This window comes from Schistocerca cancellata, chromosome 3, assembly GCF_023864275.1.
Source record: "Schistocerca cancellata isolate TAMUIC-IGC-003103 chromosome 3, iqSchCanc2.1, whole genome shotgun sequence".
Lineage (NCBI taxonomy): Eukaryota > Metazoa > Arthropoda > Insecta > Orthoptera > Acrididae > Schistocerca > Schistocerca cancellata.
This window is the reverse complement of record NC_064628.1, coordinates 424942425-424964433: the sequence shown is the minus strand read 5'-3', so window position 1 is coordinate 424964433 and position 22009 is coordinate 424942425. Positions and strand designations below refer to the sequence as shown.

General features: G+C 42.5%; 1 protein-coding gene and 1 non-coding gene across 2 annotated transcripts in view; both read left to right on the top strand.

The window, feature by feature from the left end:
• LOC126176734 (UNC93-like protein) overlaps positions 1-22009 on the top strand; it is a 515292-nt gene that overhangs the window by 145408 nt on the left and 347875 nt on the right. The gene's annotated exons all lie outside the window — the stretch shown is intronic.
• On the top strand, positions 12275-12348 carry Trnat-ugu (transfer RNA threonine (anticodon UGU)). Its single transcript has one exon. It is a non-coding gene; the product is annotated as a tRNA-Thr (tRNA).

The window sequence follows — 22009 nt, the reverse complement described above, 5'->3', positions numbered from 1 at the left end:
ATTTGCATGTATATCTTATGATTCATATAATCCGAACTCTGGCAATTATCACTAGAATAAAATTTTTTAAAAAATTTAGGTAAAGGAAAATTGACTTCACGGAAGGCTTTTGGAAACCGAGCAACATTAGTAGCATTAAAATAAAACAATAAAACAGATGTATGAGGTCACATAAAAAAATGTGATGTGTAATGAGGAAGAAATGTACTAATGTGCTATGGGTACATCTGAAGAATGCACCCTAGAAGACTGACAAAATTTGATCAGCATTTTGAAAAATCGATAGGCGAACGTAACTGGCTTAGCAAAGTGATAAGGAAACAACAAAATAAAGGTAACTAAATATAGAAATAGATTAAGAGGTGGGACTGTTTTCAGATAAAATAGTTCGAAACATAGGGACGGCAATAGACAACAGGAGAGAGGAAAGGAAAAAATCGATAAAAGTGTGTAGGAGCCGCACTGTAAGGGCTCTATACAAATTTAAGTATGTGTACGGGTAATAATAAATAATAATAATAATAATAATTTTAAGTACCTGGGAGAAATCATCCAGCCATCAGGGATCAACCTAAAGGCCAATGAGCAAAGAATAAAAAAACTACAGAAAGGATATAAATTCACGTGGAACTATTATAACAAAAAGTCCATATACATTAACGCAAAATTGAGGCACTACAACACTGTCGTACTTCCGGAGGCACTGTATGCATCTGAAACAACACAAGTAGGTGGGCAAACTAAAATGAAAGAAATAGAGAAACAAGAAAGGAAAATTCTCAGGAAAATTTTTGGCCCGATACAAGAGCAAGGAATCTGGAAGAAGAGACCAACATCAGAACTATATAAATACACAGACACGATTACGGATACAATAAGGAAAAGAAGAATGCAGTTCTGCGGACATATCCACAGGATGAATGAAAACAGAATTTCAAAGTGAATTCTTAAAGTCATCAACTCAGGCAGGAGAAAAACAAAATGGATAAAAGAAGTTGAAGAGGACCTCAGACAAGCACACTTAACAGTAAACGATGCAGAAAATAGAATTGAATTCAGGAACATCATCAAAAAACATAAATTTGACACCGCAACACAGAAGAGACCAGGATGCAAATGAACTGCGGAGCGAAAGAAACAACACAGTGAACACATGAAGAAAATTTGGGCTCAGAAAAAAAAACAATCATCATAAAGGAATTAAAGTTCAAACGCTCTCTTAAATGGGAATAATCGAAAATAATAATAATAATAATAATAATAATAATAATTTTGTGTGGGTCAGTGGCCTGGTGTAAGGCTTTCTATTAGACGCCACGTCGGTGACTTGCGTGTCTCTTATCAGATGGACAACAAATCCTGTAGATGCTCCGTTTCTACCGATTGAGGTACAGAAGCCTAAAATTGAAACAGGTAACTGAGCACTGGAGAGATCGTAAGGCTGTCATACTTGCTTCAATGCTTTGCTGTCTTTTCAAAGTATGAAGGAAAACAAGCAGGGAGAAAATTTTAATGGCCCCTCATTTACGAAACAGAGAAAATGCTGTTTTTACTATCGGACTGTATTTTGGAGGTAACGTAATAGATAGCCGATCTGTCGTCAGTACCTCATGCGGTATCGTCATGAAACTCGGAGTCATGCTCGACGTAAAAGAACCACAACTATCACTCCATATCTGGCTACTCGGAGATAATTGCTGTTGGATTGGTGAAATGAAAGGTCATCGTGAATGTTGCGTATCTTACGTGATATGGAATACAGACCGCATGTTTCCATGCTACAGAATTGTGGGGAGCTGTAAACTCTACATTTTCCCACTCATGACTCCATTACGTTTCTTTTGTTTGTTAGAGTATGAAAATGATTGTGTTGTGATGATTAGAAGTGCGTGCTCGAGCTTAGAACCTAGTCTTTCGCGGGTAGTGTCCTTAGCCACTAAGTAATCACTGTACGCCGTGCGTCCTGGCCTCACATCGTCAATACAGGCAGCCTCTCTTAGCCTGTATAAACTTCAGACATGCCTTCCTGCGTACCTAGTAGCACTAGCACTCTAGAAGAAAAGGTAACTGTGAAGTTAAATAATCGTCTCACAAGCAAGAGATTAAAATTACGAAAAAAAATGTATAAATATACACGCTACAGTCACATTAATGTAACCACCTGTCAAAATCCCGAGAAACCACCTTTTCCATCACGGAATGCAGGAAGAGTGTCAGCGAGGTTCTGGAAGGTACCGGCAGCGATCTGGAACCATGCCGAATCCATTGCCGTGGTCAGCCGTGCTGTGTTTCAGGGTTGCGAATCCATAGCGCGAACAGCCCAGTCGAGGTGGATCCATGGATTCTGAATTTGAATTAGGGGAGTTTCGTGTGCACGGGAGTACGATAATCTCATCCTGGTGCCCTTCGAACCACGCACGTGACACGTTGTATTGTCCTGCTGATACCGAAGAGAAACAAATGCATTTAAACGTGTACGTGGTCACCAAGGGTAGATCCCTACATGTGTTCATCGTCTGTGCCTTCCAGAACGATGACATCACCCAGGCAATGTCACGAAAACGTTCCCCAGACATTAAGGCCCCGGCCTGAACCCTTCCGGCGATTGTTGCAGCGCGCTGTTTGCTAATTCCAGCCATCGTCGCCGATGAACACCATTTAGCATGGCTGCATGAACGAGAGCGCCTTTTGCGGAGATCCACGCACAGCTACGTTTGCCGAACGGTCGTTGACGAGACACTGTTGGTAGCCCCTTTGTTCAACTGAGCGGTCAGAAGCTCAACCTTTACACATATATTTGCACGTATGCTTATCCGCGGCCATCTTTCACCCCTGTAGCGCACCGCAGTTTCCTCGGCGCCGGTTTTGGATTGGTCGATTTTGCCAAACAGATGTTAAATGGCATTCACACAAAACTGTTCATAATTACACGTTCAAGTCACAGTACTGTGAGCATCGCCGATATTTGACGTCAACGTCCAATAACAACTCACACCTGGCAGGTTGTGGCACTAGCCGTGCTATACTTCAACCTCGGCGGCACGCGAACAGTTCACAAACTTAGTCATTTCATGAATTCTTCCATTCTTTGCCCGAAAGCCAATTATCCTGCCCTTCTGGACCTCAGAAAAATCGCTCCGTTTCCGCATTACAACGACTGCACTGTTAACGGCGTCCCATCGACACGTTTTATATACTTTCCACTACTAGAGCTGCCACCTGCCGTCAGTGAGTGGTTGCTGCACATTGACGTCGAACATAGGCCTTGGTCACATTAACGTCACGTTAATGTCACATCGACCGTGTAGTTACAAATAGTTCTGTATGAATACCATTTAAAATATAACAATAGTGGTGCAACCTCCCTACGAGCCCCTATAAGTCTAAAATGTGAGACAGGTAAGTTTGACAGCAGCAGAGTGTGTGTGTGACTGCGGGGACGACATGGATAGCCAGGTTGGGCAGTAGCAAGGCTACATTAACCTGTATCCCCAGCGATTTTAGTGAAAGAGCTCACGATGTGGATAGAATCTCTGGTATTACGTAATTGTTGTACTTCAGGAATAATAATATGCAGACGGTAAGCTGACCAGAGCAAATATTAACTACCCTCTTAAAAGGACGCATTGGTTGCATGGTAGCAAAGTAGATTTATTTTTTTTATTTTTATTTATTTATACGTCCAGTTCCGTAGTACCAGATTGAGGAACAAATCTCCAAGGTGTCAGTATATGATCTTACAACATAAAAGTAATAACATAAAAATAAATGTTCATGAACCTGAAAAAGGTCGGTCCAAAGTTTAAGTAAACGCTTTCAGCAATACAATAAGAATCAGCTTAATTTTTAAGGAACTCCTCGAAAGAATAGAAGGAGTGACCCATGAGGAAACTCTTCAGCTTAGTTTTGAAAGCGCGTGGATTACTGCTAAGATTTTTGAATTCGAGTGGCAGCTTATTGAAAATGGATGCAGCAGTGTACTGCACACCTTTTTGCACAAGAGTTAAGGAAGTCCGATCCAAATGGAGGAATGATTTCTGCTGCGAATTAACCGAGTGAAAACTGCTTATTCTTGGAAATAAACTAATATTTGTAACAAGAAACGACAATAAGGAATATACATATTGAGAGGCCAATGTCAAAATACCCAGACTCGTGAACAGAGGTCGACAAGAGGTTCGTGAACTCACACCACTTATTGCCCGAACCGCCCGTTTCTGAGCCAAAAATATCCTTCTAGGATGGGAAGAGTTACCCCAAAACATAATACCATACGACATAAGTGAATGAAAATAACCAAAGTAGACTAATTTACGTGTTGAAGTATCATTCCACTTTTGATACCGTTCGAATAGTGAAAATGGTAGTATTAAGTCTTTGAACAAGATCCCGAACGTGGGCTTTCCACGACAGCTTACTATCTATCTGAACACCTAGAAATTTGAACTGTTCAGTTTCACTAATCATATGCCTGTTCTGTGGGATTAAAACGTCAGATTTTGTTGAATTATGTGTTAGAAACTGTAAAAACTGAGTCTTACTGTGATTTGACGTTAATTTATTTTCTACAAGCCATGAATTGAGGTCATGTACTGCACTACTTGAAACCGAGTCAATGTTGCACACAACATCCTTTACTACCAAGCTAGTGTCATCAGCAAACAGAAATATTTTAAAGATACCCATAATACTAGAGGGCATATCATTTATATAAATAAGGAACAGGAGCGGCCCCAAGACATGAATACCATTTAATATTTAACAATAGCGGTGTAAACTCCCTACGAGCCCCTATTAGTCTCTGAAATGTGAGACAGTTAAGTTTGACAGCAGCAGACAACTTTGTGACTGTGGGGACGACATGGATAGGCAGGTTGGGCACATGGCGTAGAGCAAGGCTGCATTATGGCCTTCCCCTCAAAGGCTGACTTAAGTCATGACAGTGAAGTACTGCAGCATGCTATTAGCAAGAATACACTGTATTCTCTGCAGTCACGGACCACAAAATCTTGCATCAGATAATCATCAGGGCCCCTCCAGGTCAGTCGAGGGCGCTAATGCGCTGCTTCCTAAACTCGGGTAGGAGCGCCAACCCCGGATAAAATCCGCTCGGTGGATTAACGACGTGGGCCGGTGTGCTGGCCAACCTGGATGTGGTTTTAGGCGATTTTCCACATGCCCCAAAGTGAATACCGGGCTGCTCCCCACGTCCCGCCTCAGTTACACGACTCTTAGACATTTGAAAAACGTTCGCACTATTTCATGGCTTACACTGGACGCAGACAGCTAGGGTACATTAATTCCGTTCTAGGGTTACGGGGTGGCGACAGGAATGCCACCCTCTGATACTAAAATTGCCAATTACATAGAAACAAGGCCAACCCCGAGTTGGAGTGGGACAAAGGTACATGGAAATGATCATCACCCATTCTCCAAACTTGTAACCAAAAGCTTTCCATAATCGGGTTTTCAAAAAGCAGTTATTCTATATTTTTTCACTTACCCTACATAAATTATACAGTGTTTTCTTTTCAGTCGCACAATGATGTCCTAGTGGGAGTCTCTTGTTTTTTATGCAAACCTAAACTATCTCAGAGAACATTTCCAGTATCCATCGTCTAGCACAGAGGAACCTAAAACAAGGCCGACAATGAAGCAACGAATTCTTTGTTTTAAATCCCCTTTGCAGATTCAGATCAAAGAACTACGATCACTCTTCAACTTCTGCCACGCCCCAGAAAGTAATGAAACTGATCTGTGCTAAGGGGAGTCATTGATTCCACAACAAGCGAATTCCGCATTTGACTTTATTCCATCCTGCTATCATTGTTCTGGGATAGTCTCTTCCATCATAGGGAAGATCCCTCTTGAGCACCTACAGCCTTTGTTCCCCTCCTGTGATGCTCTACTCCCAAGAGATTCCATCACGTTTCTAGCGTTCAAATTCTCCCTTCTACAGCTGCGTTTCTCAAGGCGAGGAAACGTGATATCCTATCATCATCATCAGATCTAACTACAGTGAAGGGGTGTGTATGTTCCAGTCGGTTGTATGGAATCAGTGCCTTACGACGGCTGGACGTTGCAGAGTGGCCCCATTTTTAATGAAGCCGCCTAATTTGCTGGCTGTTCCTCTTAAATCAGCCAAACTGCATTGAAACAGCAAAATAACTGACAAAGCGTGTAGCGTGACTTTTGCCTCTTTTCAATTGCAGCATTGCAACGACGGCCCAATGCGGCATTCTCATCCACAGTGTGTGGAGTATATAAATCAGACACCAGATAGTTCTGTGATGTCTTGTTGGTGTATTTCGAACCATGACTTGGGTACACTCATTCAGGTTACCATCAACATCACCCAAAACGTTTTTTTGAGTATTTTTGCTGAATAAGTGTTGCCCTCTCTTCCAAAACGACAAGAACCGCGTTCACAGGGTAGCACACACACGTTCCTGGTTTGATGAAGATATAGGCGCGCTATTACAGCTCGACTGTCATACTAAATCATCGATTCAATTCTCACAAAAAGCGTCTGTGACTATCTAGAAATTGCAGTCAAATCCCTGCACTGTCGTTCACTCTGTTGTAGCTATTCACCGATGGTGGCTTCAGCTGTATACATGAGGAAATGCTTTGTCTCTCTTATTCGCCGAATTGAGGCCGTTATTGATTCCAGAGCCGCTGTTACGTGGTACTAACATGAAGTCTTCTGGGAGTGACAATGACTCATTACTGCGTACTCATCATGTACTTTGTCCCCTATTCAGAATATGCACCGCCTCAATTCTTCATGCTTCGTTTCACACTGTCATGAACTTAAATATGACATAACGCTATCCTTGTGCTCATTGCAATCATTTACGCTTCACAGCCCCAGTTACTTCCCAAGAGATGCCAATCTGCTTATACGAACAAATTCTCTCCAAGTATAAGAAAATTGTAGTTGTGTTAGATGACAATCAGTTTGGCTTTAGGAAAAGTAAGGGCAACAGAGAAGCAATTCTGACGTTGCGGTTGATAATGGAAGCAAATTAAAGAAAAATCAAGACACATTCATAGCTTTTTTCGACCTGGAAAAAGCGTTCAATAATCTAAAATGGTGCATGATGTTAGAAACTCTGACCTGGAAAAAGCGTTCGATGATGTAAAATGGTGCATGACGTTAGAAACTCTGAGAAAAAAAGGTGTAAGTTATAGGAAGAGACGGGTAGTATTCACTATGGACAAGAGGTAATAATAAGAGTAGTAGAACAAGAACGAAGCGCTTGGATTAAGAAGGGTGTAAGACAGGGATGTAGTGTTTCACCCCTACTGTACAATCTGTATACCGAAGAAGCAATGATAGAAATAAACGAAAGAGTGGCAGCTCTTGCAGAGTGGCCCCATTTTTAATGAAGCCGCCTAATTTGCTGGCTGTTCCTCTTAAATCAGCCAAACTGCATTGAAACAGCGAAAGATTCAGGAGTGGGATTAAAGTTCATTCATTAAAGTAATATTCGTTGTTGACAATGCTAATCTGATTGAAAGTGAAGAAGAATTACCTGATCTGCTGAATGGAATGAACAGTCCAGTGAGTACAGAATATGGCTTGAGAATAAATCGAAGAAAGACGAAAGTAATGTGAAGTAGCAGAAATGCCAACAGCGAGAAACTTAACATCAGGGTTGATAGTCACGAAGTAAATGAACTTGAGGAAAAAAAAGTGGTACTACCTAAACAGCAAAATAACCAATAATGGACGGAGCAAGGAGGACATCAAAAGCAGACAGCACTCGCAAAAACGGCGTTCCTAGCCAAGAGAAGTCTACTGGTATCAAACAAAGGCTTTAATTTGGGGAACAAATTTTTGAGAATGTACGTCTGGAGCACAGAACTGTATGGTAGTGAAACATGGACTGTGGGAAAACCGGAACAGAAGAGAATCGAAGAATTTGGGATGTGGTGCTCCAGACGAATGTTGAAAGTTAGATGGACTGATAAGGTAAGGAATGAGGAGGTTCTGAGCAGAATCGGAAAGGAAATGAATATGTGGAAAACACTGACAAGAAGGAGGGACAGAATGATAGGACATCTGTTATAACATCAGGGAATAAGTTCCATGATACTAGAGGGAGTTGTAGAGGGCAAAAACTGCAAAGGAAGACAGAGACTGGAATACATGCAATAAATAACTGAGGTTGTAGGTTGCAAGTGCTACTCTGAAATCAAGAGATTGGCACAGGAGAGGAATTCGCGGCGGGACGCATCAAAGCACTCAGAATACTGATGACCCAACGAAAAAGTGGAGCAATCAAAAGGTTTTCGTTCGAAGGCCATACAGTTCACAATCGGTCTGACAATCAGTAAAAGTTACTGTGGGTATTGAGCCAATCAGCACACCAGCTCACCACGTTGAAGATACTTGTTTGGTACTCGTTTGGTAAAACACCAGCCATGCTGCGTGAAGTCCGTTACTGCCTACTGCACATCCTCGTCCGACTGAAATAGTCGACCCTTCAAGGTTCTTTTTAAGGACCGAAGTCGTGATAATCACATGGGGAGAGACCAGTACTACAGGATAGGTGCTCCAATGTTTCCCCCTTGAATTGATGTAACGTCTGCGTTACGATATTTGTGATAAGGGGTCTTCTTTCGTATCACGACCAGCACGGAATTTGGCGCACCATTCCACAACTGCTGTTTTCGACAGACGTGGTGCCCTATACACGATCTTCATTCTCCAGTGGATGTACACCGGTGTTTATCCTTCTTCAGCCTAGAAAATAATAGAAGCGCGATGGTCCTGTTTGGACGCAGTTAGTAATAACGTAGTCTTAGTTCACGTTTACGCATTTACGACACGCACGTTGGAAACACCTTCTGCCACATTAATGGTTCAAATGGCTCTGAGCAATATGGGACTTAACATCTGAGGTCATCAGTCTCCTAGAACTTAGAACTAAGTAAACCTAACTAACCTAAGGAAATCACACACATCCATGCCAGAGGCAGGATTCGAACCTGCGACCGTAGCGGTCACGCGGTTCCAGACTGAAGCGCCTAGAACCGCTCGGTCACACCGGCCGGCCTCACATTATTACCTTGCCTATATGTCGGTGCTTATAAATCCGCATCGGACTCTCGCTACGTTCCACTAACGCTGAAACTACATATACTATAAGGTAACTATATTTTTCAGTACACTACGACATTTTTGTATATCTACATATTTGAATCGTTAAGAGAATTCGAATCAAAAGAATATGGTCTGTATTTGATTTAATAAATCTGCGTCTCTAGTAGGTAATAAAATCTTTCCGATTTTTCGGTTAATACCCCGTACTGTGCGTCTTGCTGTTGTTGTGACGTAGGATATAAGCTTGCATTCATCAGCCTCGGTAGCGCTTTTGTACTGTTATCGCCTCTGTTGCTTTGATATGCACTTCACCGTTCTGCAAGCGGTGTGCGATAAGCTACCGTTCAAGTGGGAGAACATATGCAGAAAAATATCTCGCCATTATTGTGCCTTAATCTCAATCACTTTTGAGGACTGTTTGGAGAATAATTACTTTTTAACGATACATAAATACGGATGAAATAATTTCAACTGTGTTACCCTCCACTGAAAAGAACTATACGAAATGAATCGTTACAAATATTTTCATCTAATTTCCTTAGGACTTTTCACCGATTGTCGCATGGTGAAGATGGTTTTTCTTCATCCTCGCGTTATATAACAAAGATATATATTTCCGGTACATAAGCATTTCGTGGACAGCCTTCTTAATATAAGAGACATTACACGATATTTTGATTGTGCAGTAGGTGAGCTCCGAAGGCATTTCCGGCAGGACACTTGGACTTGGACTAGACGGCGCGCTTCATGTGTTCACTGCGCTTGGACTTGTTCTTTTTCGTGTAGTATGCGGAAGTGAACATGGACTAACTATACCTTTACATATAAAAGCATATTCTGCAATCCATTATGAAGTAAATGGAAGATGGTACTTAGGGAGGCATCACATTTCACTGATTCATTTCGTTCTAGCCGTACATTGTATGCTGGATGAACGACTGATGACATACAAGTAGATATACCGTAATCAGTGTAAACTTGCCTTAATGATATTTGCGGTAGCAACACATAAGTGTCTGAAGATTATCTGTAGATTCTTCGCGTAACAGAGGTTACTGAAACTGCGTATTTACGATTTCGTGACGTAATTTACGTCCATCTTCAACGTTCTGTCAAATCCGTTTCTTCAACATTTTCCTAACGCTGTCCCGGGAGTCTCACAAACGACGTAATTTAATTCTATCTCCAACATTCTGTCAGATCCGTTTCTTCAACATTTTCTTACCGCTTTCCAGGAAGTCTCCCAGACCTGTGACATTCGTGCCACTGTCTTGGTATACATTCAATATCCCTGTTAGTCCTCTTTCCCCCCACCCCTCAGCTACGTTCTGCGAGTGTGATTAATAAGCAGTCTCCTTTGTAGACTGACTGTCTTTTCCTAGTATCGAACATATAAAGTCAAATTCACTACATGACTTACCTATGACTTAGCCATTAATATGATTCCATTTCGATTCCCTACAAACTTTTACATCCAGGTATTTTTAAAAGTGGACATATGCCACTTGTGACTGAGTGATGTTGCAGCTGTAGCTTACGACGTTTCTTCGCGTTGGGAAACGCAGCTGTAGGAGGGAGAATTCGAAAGCTAGATACGTGATGGAATCTCTTGGGAATATAGCGTCACAGTAGGGGAACAAAGGCTACGTCACTCGGGAGGGATGTTCCCTAAGATGGAAGGGACCATCCCACAACATCGACAACAGCACGAAATGTAGTCAGATGTAGAGGCTGCTTGCTGTGGAACCAGCGTCTCCCGTTATATCAGTTTCGTTACTTTCTGGGGCGTGGCAAAAATTGAAGAGTGATCGTAGCTCTTTGATCTGAAGCTGAGGAGACGATCTAAAACAAGAAATTTGTTGCTTTTTTTGTCGGCTTTGTTTGTAGATTCCTCTGTCCTACGTGGTGGATTTTGAAATGTCCTCCGGGATAGTTCATATTTCTACAACAAACCAGAGACTCCCACCCGGGCCGCGCGGTCTTAGGCGCCGTGTTACGGCCCGCGCGGCTCCCACCGTCGGAGGTTCGAGTCCTCCATCTGGCATGGGTGCGTGTGTTGTCCATAGCGTAAGTTAGTTTAAGTTAGATTAAGTAGTGCGTAAGCTTAGGGAGCGATGACCTCAGCAGTTTAGTCCCATAAGACGTTGGCACTAATTTCCAAATTTCGCTCCCACTCGAATATCATAGAGCGACTGAATGAACACATAATTTATCTAGGGTAAGTAAGACTCAGAGCCTTTAAATGGAATAACTTCTTTCTGGAAACACTATTATGGAAAGCTTTTGATTTCAAGTCTGGACAGTGGTAGTACTGAAATGTTATTTATTATGTGTTACATCAATACAATCGGATTTTTCACGGATGTCCAGATTCAAGCACGTCAATCGACGAGTTATTTGAGAATGGCTTGAATTCGGTAGCACTAAAACGCCTTGAACTAATGTCAGAAGTACCTGGTTAGCTATTTTTCCGACAGACCACATGCGAGTAGTGCTGAAGTCAAAGGAATTAGTGACCACGGTGTTTCTACTGCGAGGCTGTTTTACCCCAGCCAAATGTTCATCAAAACAGCTATGAGCCTATTTGTGTTTGGGAGAATTCATTTGCTATCTGGTATTATATGCAGGGAATATACAAAAATATCGATACAACAGAAACACGCCACATAACCATGCATAATACGCCTTAGAGGAATAGTTGATACTCTAAACAGCTTACAGTCGTCTCGGAATGGATAAATATAGGCCCCGCATGGTTTTCTATGGAACCTTACAGTAAGCAGTATTTAAGCGATCTTGGCTTTTGAATTATTTCTACAACAGTTATCGCCCCGCAGCACACTATGTGTTAACAGCAAAATAGTGCCAAGTTCAGTTAACGACGATGGGTGTGGACAACGATCACATACAATTCTCTCCAAACTTGACCACAAGGAGTAACTTATATAGTTAAAGGCTACCCAGCCATTGACCTTCGTCTGTGCGAATGCGCACAGGTTGCCCAAACTCTTACGGGAATCGCCAAAGCGTGCGCGAGTAATGAGTGAAGAGACAAATGTCTATAAGATACATTACATATGTAGAATTGTGGACAGTTGGGAATGTGAGTCTCACGGGAAGCGTGCAAGGGATGAATCCCTGCAGTCGCGCTATTCATCTGTGTCCTCGGTGGCTCAGATGGATAGAGCGTCTGCCATGTAAGCAGGAGATCCCGGGTTCGAGTCCCGGTCGGGGCACACATTTTCAGTTGTCCACATCGAGGTATATCAACAACACCTGTCGGCAGCTGAGGGTTTCAGTTAGTCATCATTTACTCCAGGGAAAAGCTGCACGGTCAACAACAGTAATCTGTTCTTTCGAGAACAGTTACTGTCGTCATATATATATATATATATATATATATATATATATATATATATATATATATAGAGAGAGAGAGAGAGAGAGAGAGAGAGAGAGAGAGAGAGAGATTTGGTAACTATGGTGGCAAGGAGAGATGCGAAAATTCATCCTCATGTTCAAGAAACCAGTGTTGTTCGATGCGAGCTGTGCGAATAGAGGCCTTTCGCCTTCGAACATATCATCACCATGGGAGAACGAACATAGTACCATGGGACTGACCTGAACAGCCAAAACACTCCTTGGCAGGAAAGCGAACTTACAGAGTAACAATGGGGTCCATGGAATATCAGGTTATGGCTGCCCAAATCAACTCCTAAACCCCACCGTATTTCACTCTTGGAACATAGGCTCTGTACGAAATTGTAAACAAGACTCATCTGTTCCGATAACTTTCTTCCATTGCTGCACAGACCTAGTTTAAGGTTTCGGCACTAAGTATTCCTGTTATGAGCATTAGCATCGTAGGTCTATGGAATTGTAAATAACGTTGAAAAAACCATGAAATTCCCATACCCCAATAAACAAAAGAAAAGTAGTGGAGTCATACGGATTTCACCTTTATTCTCTGCAAGAAATATTCAGTGGCAGGTTGTGTGGGCGGTTTTCTACATATTACAAAAATGGTTCAAATGGCTCTGAGCACTATGGGACTTAACATCTTAGGTCATCAGTCCCTTAGAACTTAGAACTACTTAAACCTAACTAACCTAAGGATATCACACACATCCATTCCCGAGACACGATACGAACCTGCGACCGTACCGGTCATGCGGCTCCAGACTGTAGCGCCTAGAACCACTCGGCCACCACGGCCGGCTGTCTGAAGTAGTGCTGGAGGGAACTGACACCGTGAATCCTGCAGGGTTGTCCGTAAGAGTACGAGAGAGTGGAGTTCTCTTCGGAACAGCACGTTGCAAGGCATCCCAGACAGATTCCGTAATGTTCATGTCTAGGGATTTGGTGGCCAGTGGAAGTGTTAAAACTCAGAAGAGACGTATGGGGTGTCGCATTGTCCTGCTACAATTGCCTAAGTCTGTTGGAATGCCCAATGGCCATCAACGGATGCAAGTCATCAGACAGGATGCTTACGTGTCACCTCTCAGAGTCGTATCTAGATGTATCAGCGGCCCACATCACTCCAACTGCACACGCCCCACGCCATTACAGAGTCTCCACCAGCTTGAACAGTACCCTGCTGACTTTCAGGGTCCATGAATTCATGAGGTTGTCACCATACTCGCACACGTCCATGCGATGGATACAATTTGAAACTGGACTCGTCAGACCAGGCAACACGTTTCCAGTCACCAACTGTCCAACTTCGGAGTTGATGGTCCCAGGCAAGGTGTAAAGCTTTGTGTCGTGCAGTCATCAGGGGTACACGGGTGTGGCTTCGTCTCCAAAAACCCACATCGATGATGTTTCGTTCAACGGTTCGGTTGCCGACGTTTGTTGATAACCCAGCATTGAAATCTGCAGCAATTTGCGGAATGGTTGCACTTCTATCACGTTGAACGAGACTCTTCAGTCTTAGTTGGTCCCGTTCTTGAAGGATCTTTTTCCGGCCGCAGCGATAGAGGTTTGATATTTCACCGTATTCCTAATATTCACGGAACACTCGTGGAATGGTCGTACGGGAAAATCCCCACTTCATCGTTACCTCGAAGATGCTGTGTCCCATCGCTCTTGAGTCGATTACAACACCCCGAACAAACTCACTTAAATCTTAATAACCTGCCATTGTAGCAGCAGTAACCGATCTAACAACTGCTCCAGACACTTGTTGTCTTGTACAGGCGTTGCCGAGCGCAGTACCGTATTCTACCTATTTATATATCTCTATATTTGAATACGCACGGCTATACCAGTTTTTTTGGCACTTAACTGGATTGTCTTGAGGGATAATTGCCCAAAGTCAGAGATTTTACCCTGCTTTATCGATTCACCTCTCATTGGTTCCTTCAATTTTGTATATGTGTGTCTTAGCTTGTATTACAATGCGAGTACCTAATTTAGACCATACAACGCAGGGAGTATCAGATATCTGATCTGGTAGTTTAAGTACAAAATAAATAGTATTAAGTAACAGTGCAGCAACATAGTTATAAAAACAGTTTCATGTTTTAAAGACAACGTAGCTTACTTAGTTTAGGTTGAACAGCTCCATGCGCGTAAGTGTGAAATCCTGGTTGGGAACAAGAATTATAAACCGGGAAAAGCATATAACATCTGGGCAGTTTGTACCGCTCTACGCGATTCAGCTAAAGTTAGTAACTGCAATTAATGAGCCACAAGACTGACACAAACTTGTAACAGTTGCAGAGAAAATAGTAGATTAAAAGAAAAATTAACATTCGTTGTAATCGTATGGTATAGTGCAAAAAGGAGAGACTCTCTTGGGCTACCACACACAAAGCGGAAACATTATCTAGGTTTAGATCCACGACGCAGTGGAACATTTTCAATAATGCTTATTGATAAACGGAGAGAATGTTGTTTGTTGGACAGCTTGCAGAAAATCCAATGCTTATAACGATGACAACAGCGCATGACCGTACAATTATACACAATTTCGCTTAACCTATATTTACATATTTCGGGCAATTATCAACAATGTTAATCTACGCAAACTTAGCACATTCCAGTAAGCATAGACTGTAAGACACAGCCTAAAGATAGTTCTGTACTTCACCGATTTCCACAGATCATTTGTATGATTAATCTTCATTATGTGGAATAAGTCATTTTACATTCACATTATTCATCATTTATAAACACGGCTACATGCTGACAATTTATGCATTTTTTTATGTTTAAATACAGATGGGATCAGTAATTCCAACTCACCATCTCTTATACACTACAAAAATAGAAATTCTTCTACGGAATAGATGGAGCTTTCAAACAGAACCTTTTTCAGTTGGATTGCAATTTTGACTTTTCTTTCTGTCAGATACTTTATATCATTGGATAATTTATGAAAATTTTAGGAGGTAGCATGAGTCACCGATTTTTATTTAAAGACAACTCTAATGTTGAACAATGAATATTATTTTTTTCTTATGGTGCTGTAAGTATGTGCATCATTGTCCCTTTTGAAGTGTAGTGCGCTACTTACAATCAACTTTATGACTTTATGAGATAATAAATGTACTGTGAAGCGGTAGTCCATATACCTAACTCCTTAAATCAATGTCTACAAGATAATCGTAAGCACCAAAGTTATTCCTTAAGCATGTTTCCGAGCACTCAAGATTCTTTATTAATGATGTGTTGCCTCAGAACCTTAGTCAGTTTCTAGGCGCTACAGTCTGGAATCGTGCGACCGCTGCGGTTGCAGGTTCGAATCCTGCCTCGGGCATGGATGTGTGTGATGTCCTTAGGTTAGTTAGGTTTAAGTACTTCTAAGTTCTAGGGGACTGATGACCTCAGAAGTTAAGTCCCTTAGTGCTCAGAGCCATTTTAACCATTCTGCAATAAATTTCAGATAGTAACAGCGAATATTTTGTTCAAGAATCACAAGAGAAAGACATACACTTGGAAAAGGTCGGGAGATAAGGAAGATTTCAGTTATATTAACTCATGATTTGCCACAGATTCCGAAATCAGATACTGGATTGATAGCGTACCCTGGAGCAGATACACGAGACTCAGACTCATCAAAATTTAGTAGTGATGAAGTGTAGGATGAAATTCAATAGAGTACTGAGGAAGAACTAAAGCGTAAAGAAGGGCAGTATTAAGAAATGAAGAGATACGCTTGAAGTTCTCAGCGGCTATAGGTATTACGGTAATGAATATCTCAGCACACATTTCGATTGAAAAGGAATGTACAATTCTAAAAAGGGCAAACACAGAAGGTGGAAAGAAAATATAGGTATAGAGAGGGTAGTTACGAAGAAACTATGAGTAACAGAAGAAATACTTCAGTTGATCGACGAAAGAAGGAAGTACGAAAACGTTTAGTGAAATTCAGGAATACGTAAATACAAGTCACTTAGAAACGAAATAAATAGCACGCGCAGAGAAGCTAAGGCGAAATGGCTGCATGAAAAATATAAAGAAATTGAAAAAGGAATGCCTGTTGGAAGGATATAATGAGCATATAGAAAAGGCAAAACAAACTTTGGGGAATTTAAGAGCACCTGTGGTAACAATAAGAGTGAGTGCAATGGGTATTCCGCTATTAACCGCAGAGGATAGAGCGGATATTTGGAAAGAGCCTACTGAAGTGCCTGATGACGTAACGGAAGAAGAAACAGGAGTCAACAAGGAAGAGCTATGCGATCCAGTGTAAGAATCCGAATGTCAGAGAGCATTGGAAGACTTAAGAACAAATAAGCAGAAAGTACAGGTAACATGTTATCAGAATTTATAAAATCACTGGGGGAAATGACAACAAAACGATTATTCAAGTAAGCGTGTAGATTATTTGAGTCTGCCGATATACCATCTGACTTTCGGAAAGACATCATCCACACAGGAAGAAATTTCTGAGAACTTATGTCTCGAGCACAGCACTGTATGGTAGTAAAACATGGACTGTGTAGAAACCCGAACAGAAGAAAATCGAAGCATTTAAGATGTGATGCTACAGATGAATGTTAGAAATTAGTTGGACTGATAAGGTAGGAAATGTGGAAGTTCTGCTCAAATCGGCGAGTAAAGGAATATTTGGGAAACACTGACAAGGAGAAGGGACAAACGATACGAAATCTGTTACGACATCAGGGCGTGACTTCCATGTTACTGAAGGAGCTGTAGGGAGTAAAAACTGTCGAGAAAGACAGAGCCTGTAATACACGCAGCAAACGATTGAGGACATACACTCCTGCAAATGGAAAAAAGAACACATTGACACCGGTGTGTCAGACCCACCATACTTGCTCCGGACACTGCGAGAGGGCTGTACAAGCAATGATCACACGCACGGCACAGCGGACACACCAGGAACCGCGGTGTTGGCCGTCGAATGGCGCTAGCTGCGCAGCATTTGTGCACCGCCGTCGTCAGTGTCAGCCAGTTTGCCGTGGCAGACGGAGCTCCATCGCAGTCTTTAACACTGGTAGCATGCCGCGACAGCGTGGACGTGAACCGTATGTGCAGTTGACGGACTTTGAGCGAGGGCGTATAGTGGGCATGCGGGAGGCCGGGTGGACGTACCGCCGAATTGCTCAACACGTGGGGCGTGAGATCTCCACAGTACAACGATGTTGTCGCCAGTGGTCGGCGGAAGGTGCACGTGCCCGTCGACCTGGGACCGGACCGCAGCGATGCACGGATGCACGCCAAGACCGTAGGATCCTACGCAGTGCCGTAGGGGACCGCACCGCCACTTCCCAGCAAATTAGGGACACTGTTGCTCCTGGGGCATCGGCGAGGACCATTCGCAACCGTCTCCATGAAGCTGGGCTACGGTCCCGCACACCGTTAGGCCGTCTTCCGCTCACGCCACAACATCGTGCAGCCCGCCTCCAGTGGTGTCGTGACAGGCGTGAATGGAGGGACGAATGGAGACGTGTCGTCTTCAGCGATGAGAGTCGCTTCTGCCTTGGTGCCAAAGATGGTCGTATGCGTGTTTGGCGCCGTGCAGGTGTGCGCCACGATTCAGGACTGCATACGACCGAGGCACACAGGGCCAACACCCGGCGTCATGGTGTGGGGAGCGATCTCCTACACTGGCCGTACACCACTGGTGATCGTCGAGGGGACACTGAATAGTGCACGGTACATCCAAACCGTCATCGAACCCATCGTTCTACCATTCCTAGACCGGCAAGGGAACTTGCTGTTCCAACAGGACAATGCATGTCCGCATGTATCCCGTGCCACCCAACGTGCTCTAGAAGGTGTAAGTCAACTGGCCAGCAAGATCTCCGAATCTGTCCCCCATTGAGCATGTCTGGGACTGGATGAAGCGTCGTCTCACGCGGTCTGCACGTCCAGCACGAACGCTGGTCCAACTGAGGCGCCAGGTGGAAATGGCATGGCAAGCCGTTCCACAGGACTACATCCAGCATGTCTACGATCGTCCCCATGGGAGAATAGCAGCCTGCATTGCTGCGAAAGGTGGATATACACTGTACTAGTGCCGACATTGTGCATGCTCTGTTGCCTGTGTCTATGTGCCTGTGGTTCTGTCAGTGTGATCATGTGATGTATCTGACCCCAGGAATGTGTCAATAAAGTTTCCCCTTCCTGGGACAATGATTTCACGGTGTTCTTATTTCAATTTCCAGGAGTGTAGGTTGCAAATGCTGCGCTGAGATGAAGAGGTAGGCGCAGTAGAGGAATTCGCGGTGGTCCGAATCAAACCAGTTAGAAGACTAAAACTGATGTTCTCATTATCTGCGTTTATAAAAGTAAAAACTGCACGTATCTTTAGTGCGGAAGAAAGCAATCCAGTACGATCCAGTAACGTCAACACTTTCGTTATATATATAGAGGGAGTTCGGCAAACCAGTGTCTGTTTTACTGGAGCAATGGCCTAGTATTACATATAACAATCGATAAGAAAAAGAAAGTTTGAGACTTCGAGGCTGAAAGACAATCAATGGGAAAGTCATAATATCCTTTGTTTTTCTTCTAGCTTAGTCCTGTCTTTAAATTTTAAATAATGTTTGTCCAAAAAATGTGTGTTAAAAATTAGGTGTAAACTGCAAACTAACATACGATGTTCTAGTGCAAGAAGTTTCGGAATCATGTGTGCGGCATCCAACAAAGTAAGATGCTTTTGTAGGCCACAATACGTCTGTCATATGCATAATGAAAATTAAGGCGAAAATAGGAAGAGTATGTTTCTGTACGTTCTTTAGGTCACAGATATTATAACCTCCAATAATTTATATGTTATAGAAGCCGTCTATTCATTGGCTGTGTTTGGATGGAATGGGCCATTGAGAATAACATGATAGTGTTGCACTGGAGGAAGATTACAGAGAATAGCAGATGATGCTGGAAACGGCTCGAACCGCGGCGCAATTACGACCGGTGCAGATGTTTACTGACATCGACAGAGCATATAGCCTCTGTGGCCGCTAAACAAGTTATAGCCTGTGGCAGGACCCGACCTGACGTTCCGGCGTTGTGGCTCTAGCTATCGACTGCCTCCCTCTCCCTATCACTCCACCAATCGTATAACGCGACAACCTCCTCAATAATTTAACTAACCTATACGTCCCAAGCTGTACTGGCAAGATAATCGTTACAGCTATGTTACAGTGTATTAGGCAAGATTTCGACAACGAACCGGAGCTGGCACACAGTTACATTGTGAGAATCGATTAATTCGTTTGCAAAGATTTTAATGGGGCTGAAATTATTGTTCAGCTAATGGTTCCATTTGTATGAGCATAGTTCGAGTTGTACATGTAGAAACAGTCACCGCCATTCGAGTTTTACGCCCAAAAACAGTCATCTTTAAATAACTCCAGACTGGAGAGAGACTGATGGTTTTCATTTCGTCTACTGGGATATCGGGCCTTGGTCTTTGACAAATTTTGGCCGCTTGAAAAATTCTTGCTTCTTTTGAATTTTATGCGCAAAGAACATGTTTTCAGGGAATTTCTTGAAGCATGCCAGTTCTGTACTTAAAACTTGTACGAATCGGTTCTAATTTTTCGCTAAGGTAGACAAATGGATGAAGTGAAAACTAATTTTTTTCTATCCCGAAACATTTATGAGTTGTCGATTAGCGATGGTTCACAGTCGAACTAAAAGTAGCACGTAAAATTCATTCCTGTGTGAACTGAATACGTGGAAAGGGTGTAAAGTTAACCAAATAAATAAAAAATGCATTATTATGGTAAAGCTGGAAACTCGCTTTTAGAAAGCTAGCTTCGTTCGGATTTTAAGTGCTACAAAAACACTTTTTTCGTGAGGCTTCTACCTTCCGAACTTGTGTGAATCGGTTCAAATTTTGTAAGAAAGTAGACAAATAGTTGTAATTGATGATCGTCCTGCTGTTTTGTGAATACTTTATCCGCTGCCACGATATAAGCAACGTGGTTCGAAAGACAATAAAAAACACCTGTAATGTCGTTGCCACAATCAACGGCAATCTACATTGGTTGCCACGCTATGGCGATCTAATGTCAGAATTACGGTAGAGTGAAAGCTCGGAACCTGAATGAAAAATGCTCGTGTGGTAACACAAGAGAAGGTAAATATGTCCTCGGTAGAGAGAGAAATAGCTTTTCTACTTATCTGGTAGCTTCAAAGACATTTAATACAAAACATCTTGACATATTCGCACTTTTTTGCGAGTTTACCTTACTTCCCCAGTGTAGTGAGCTCTCATAGACTCACCCCCAGTTACATGTGTGGTAAGGGGTGTAAGATCAAATACACACCAATCTACGTGCCGGCCGCGGTGGTCTAGTGGTTCTAGGCGCGCAGTCCGGAACCGCGGGACTGCTACGGTCGCAGGTTCGAATCCTGCCTCGGGCATGGATGTGTGTTATGTCCTTAGGTTAGTTAGGTTTAAGTAGTTCTAAGTTCTAGGGGACTGATGACCACAGAAGTTAAGTCCCATAGTGCTCAGAGCCATTTTTGAACCAATCTACGTGCTTCTGGGTGCATACGTCCGAAACTTCGAAGAGACGCTGTGTTATATTGCACGGCATGACAAATGACATGCTGGATAACGTAATGACATGTGTCATGTTATATGACATGGCATCGCGTATCACGGTACCTTACTTGACACGGTGAATTACATTACATGTCATGGGTACTAAGAAAAACAAGTAAAAAAGAGATAATATGTCAAGATGTTTTGATTTAAATGCCTTTGAAGGGGCCAGATAATTCGGAAGGTAGTTCCCTTCTTTTGCATCCGTAATTCTTCCCATATCGTATTCGCTATTTTGTGCTAAGACAGAAGCATTTTTCATTCTGGTATGAAATATTACTTTGTGACGTAGAATCAGTTATAGATAAATTGAATGGTAGGCCCGATAGCAAAGATATTTTTAAAAAATCAGTTCCACTGCTTTCACTGAATTATTGCCGAAATGCATGGGACGCGCATAGTGTTTAATTAAATATCGACTTGAAAGTCGTACGAAATATATCAAGACTGACGGAATGCGTATTTGAGTCAAGTGTGTGCTTAAAAGTTATGCTGCAAACTCGGAACGTTCGTACTTGCAAAGACTGTCGTCTAGATACCACTGTCTGGGGAAAATTTTTTCAGAGTAATAAAACAACATATGTTCATTGTCAAGTCTAGGAAAAATCTCGTGTTACCTTAGCAACTTCAGACTTGGCAAAGATCAAATGAGGGTCGTTACTTACCGTTGTAGACAACCATTAAGCCCCCCTTTTCTACCCAGATAAGTGACGCTGAAGTTACAGTACTATCAGCGGGTTTCTTATTTGCTTTCTTGTTAACACATGCTTGGGATACTGTGGCTTTATTTGTTTCTCTTACACAGCTATGTTGCAAAGTAAGAAAGCCTCGGAAACCACAGCATGTGTTAACAAGAAAGCAAA